The sequence below is a fragment of the Schistocerca gregaria genome, chromosome 8 (assembly GCF_023897955.1).
Source record: "Schistocerca gregaria isolate iqSchGreg1 chromosome 8, iqSchGreg1.2, whole genome shotgun sequence".
Lineage (NCBI taxonomy): Eukaryota > Metazoa > Arthropoda > Insecta > Orthoptera > Acrididae > Schistocerca > Schistocerca gregaria.
The window spans coordinates 181,609,896-181,614,433 of NC_064927.1; positions in this window are offsets into that span (position 1 = coordinate 181,609,896).

The following is a 4,538-nucleotide window of genomic DNA, read 5'->3' on the forward strand; positions in this document are numbered from 1 at the left end:
GTTGAGTTTGTCACTGTTCACAACCATAACATCGTCGCAGAGAACAAGAAGATACGATAAATTAGCGCTCATATGGACGCATATAGACAGTCTTTTTCTTCTGGGTCTAAAAGAGTGTGCACCAGGTTATATTTGTTTATTACTGAGTCGCCTAACGGTGGAAAAGTTCTAGGACAATTTAGAAGATTTTGCAGCTTAAATCTACATCTACATCTACATCTGCATCCATACTCCGCAAGCCACCTGACGGTGTGTGGCGGAGGGTACCCTGAGTACCTCTATCGGTTCTCCCTTCTATTCCAGTCTCGTATTGTACGTCGAAAGAAGGATTGTCGGTATGCTTCTGTGTGGGCTCTATCTCTCTGATTTTATCCTCATGGTCTCTTCGCGAGATATACGTAGGAGGGAGCAATATACTGCTGGACTCTTCGGTGAAGGTATGTTCTCGAAACTTTAACAAAAGCCCGTACCGAGATACTGAGCGTCGCTCCTGCAGAGTCTTCCACTGGAGTTTATCTATCATCTCCGTAACGCTTTCGCAATTACTAAATGATCCTGTAACGAAGCGCGCTGCTCTCCGTTGGATCTTCTCTATCTCTTCTATCAACCCTACCTGGTGCGGATCCCACACTGCTGAGCAGTATTCAAGCATTGGGCGAACAAGCGTACTGTAACCTGCTTCCTTTGTTGTCGGATTGCATTTCCTTAGGATTCATCCAATGAATCTCAGTCTGGCATCTGCTTTACTGACGATCAACTTTATATGATCATTCCATTTTAAATCACTCCTAATGAGTACTCCCAGATAATTTATGGAATTAACTGCTTCCAGTTGCTGACCTGCTATTTTGTAGCTAAATGATAAGGGACCTATCTTTCTATGTATTCGCATCACATTACACTTGTCTACATTGAGATTCAATTGCCATTCCGTGCACCATGCGTCAATTCGCTGCAGATCCTCCTGCATTTCAGTACAATTTTCCATTGTTGCAACCTCTCGATACACCACAGCATCATCTGCAAAAAGCCTCAGTGAACTTCCGATGTCATCCAGCAGGTCATTTATGTATATTGTGAATAGCAACGGCCCTATGACACTCCCCTGCGGCACACCTGAAATCACTCTTACTTCGGAAGACTTCTCTCCATGGAGAATGACATGCTGCGTTCTGTTATCTAGGAACTCCTCAATCCAATCACACAATTGATCTGATAGTCCGTATGCTCTTACTTTGTTCATTAAACGACTGTGGGGAACTGTGTCAAACGCCTTGCGGAAGTCAAGAAACACGGCATCTACCTGTGAACCCGTGTCTAAGGCCCTCTGAGTCTCGTGGACGAATAGCGCGAGCTGGGTTTCACACGACCGTCTTTTTCGAAACCCGTGCTGATTCCTACAGAGTAGATTTCTAGTCTCCAGAAAAGACATTATACTCGAACATAATACGTGTTCCAAAATCAACTATAAGTATAACAATTTATTATATGTTTTAATAATCAACACTGAATTCACGCAAAAATGACGCCTTCGCAGTGGGAAGGTTTCAAATTAATGGAAGACTGCCTGAAGAAAACGCAACAAGTTATCCTTCCCTAGGCAGCTCGCGAATTCAGAACACAAATTAAAATCAGATGGTCAACTCGAGGTGCGTTCCAGAACAACTAAGTAGCGAGGTACTCAGAGCATAGATTGCACTGCCACACACTGCTGGAATTAATTTTTCCCAAAGTCACCAATGCATGTGCCCATCAGTACCAGACGGAGGCAGGGAGACCAAAGAGCATGGTGGTCAGGAGACGAAATGCTCACCGAGCAGGAAACGAATGCCACGAAACTTCGTTCTTTCAAAAATATCTACATGGAGGGGATGACACAATTCTGTTATTAGTGTGACGGACGAAAATATGACTTATTCCTAAAAAAAAAAAAAAACAGGAGAAAACAGCAGAAACTTCAAGCTCTTGGGTACAAAATGAACATCAACAAACACAGGGTTTGATACTGGTCTAGTGTCTTTTCGATTCGTCGGCCTCTTCGCTCCAAGCACAAAGGTAGTGTGATTCAGTTTGATTGGATGACCAAAATTTTGGAGAGAAATCAGCTGCCTCCCTCACGTTGGCAGTGCAGCATCACTGTGTCTTAATCTTTGATATTCATATACAAAAGCCAAAAGTGTCACAGTCAGTCATTCATTGGGAACTGCAGTGGTGGTATGGTATCCCTTGCCCTTTGCTAGGCTAGGTGTTACATCTGCCCACAGAACCACTAATCAGGCTGCAGCTTCACTTCTGCAAAATCTACTTGTCTCCCTGAGGAAGCTCGCCTCTCTTAATGAGTCACTGACTGCCTCCTGCTGACAACAAGACCCCGAACCACATCGGGGGTGTGCCATCCCAGTGTGAAGAACACAAAGCCCTCCTCTGCAGCCTACATCTCCAGTACTCTCAATAGGATAACCAGAAAGTAGTGGCAGAAAATGAAATTATATTGCTTACCGATAGACGAGAACAATGTCACATAGTTCTTAAAAAAAAAAAAAAAAAAAAAAAAAAACTCTGCCTCCTGCCTCAACTATGATGTTTTTTGCAGAAAACACCGCTTTTGAATGATATTTGATTAAAAAACATGGAAGAAGAAGCAGAAAGAGCTTCAAATTTCTTATCAAATCAAATCGTAGCAAAGAGCTCAGGTGGTCCTTTTACAATATATTCATCTCGAGACATGTTCTGCCCATCTTAATTTTAATTTCACAATTACAATCATAAATCTGTATTCCAGTCTAGGCTAGCAATCTGTTTTATGATCGATTTGTTTGTTTTCTCTTCTAGAAATTCGAAAATACTTAACGTCTTTATTTCTCTGAGACATCGTCAGGCCGGCCGGTGTGACCAAGCGGTTCTAGGCGCTTCAGTCTGGAACCGCGAGACCCCTCCGGTCGCAGGTTCGAATCCTGCCTCGGCTATGGATGTGTGTGATGTCATTAGGTTAGTTAGGTTTAAGTAGTTCTAAGTTCTTGGGGACTGATGACCTCAGCTGTTAAGTCCCATAGTGCTCAGAGCCATTTTTTGACATCGTCAGTTACTGAATGGTTTTTGCACTCGCTTTTGATGTTGTTGTCCATAACATTATACTAAGTACTCTAGAAGCATTAGGAATGACTGGTTCTGATCACATCTTGCAGATGGGGCACAAGGAGCAGAAATAATACACACCTCATATAAGTCCAAACTTTTTAAAACACTTATTGGAACCAAAATACATTAACATAAGGAGTTCTTCAAGGTAGCGCATTAGAACCATTACTATTTCTGATGCAGGTCAGTGACTTTCCCAACAGTGTTAGTCACAAGGGAAAAAAGATCTAGTCACTGAGATATCTTTACACAGTAAAAAAAATGAAACCCTCAAGCAAGTTGCATGGGGGCTTAATTAAAAATATTAATGAATAAATGCAATAATTTTACTAGCTGTGTGACTGGCTACGAAGTCTCGTAATCGATTGGCGCTGACTATTATTAGCATGCAATATGACGGCAAAAAAATAAAAATAAAGAATGACAAGGAATTTCCATTAACACAATTGATTAATTAAGTCTCCTGCAACTATAAAATCTACGAAACAACAAAGCACAAGTTTAACTGTTCTGTGTGTGATGGTGTGACTCAACGTACATGTATCTGGCTCGGTTCTTTCTCAATACGACAAAATATTTTAAATACCATTTACAATGAACTAATTGATAAACCAGAAATACTATAACTGCACATAAAAACCAGAATTACAAGTCTAATAAATGAACACGAGCCAGATGCTTTGTTGACTGTACCTGTGAGTAAGAGGCATTGTCATTAAAGAAAACTGTAATACCTTTTTACCTCATTGTATATTGACGAAAATTTTCCATTACACCAGCATCGTAAATCAAAAGCCCATCTCCTTTCTCAAATACACTGTGACAGTTGCAACATCTTCCCTCTATACATTACACCAACAGAACAACATCTACTCTTTCGCCCAACAGAACAACAACTGCCCTCGACATCCTCTGAACTACTACTGCACCAGTGGAGGCGGCGGAATAATAATCTTCGGCGCAATCTCTGGCACTGTGACTCAGTGTGGCCATCTTTCATATGCCAATCCTCCATAAGCTAGAATTTGGTGGTATTTTTGCCTGCCACCATTGGTGGTGAAAATACCACCAAATTCGTCCAAAAAACACAGACAAAAATAAAAGATGATATTAATAAGTAAATATCACTTAACTAAATAAATTTAGTCTTTGCACTGACCCTTCAATAACCTAATATATAAAAATACAGTAAGGAATACATGTGATTTTACATAATAGTTTACTCAAGTATCATTTCTCAGAGTAGTTAAACAGTTCAGTCAATGGCACCAGGAATGACTAATAGGTGCAAATAACAGACCAATAACATTTCATAAACAGTAAATACACAATAAATCAGTTTACACAAATATTCACATAAAATCTTGTCAATAGTACAATAAACAAGTAGCACTCCACAG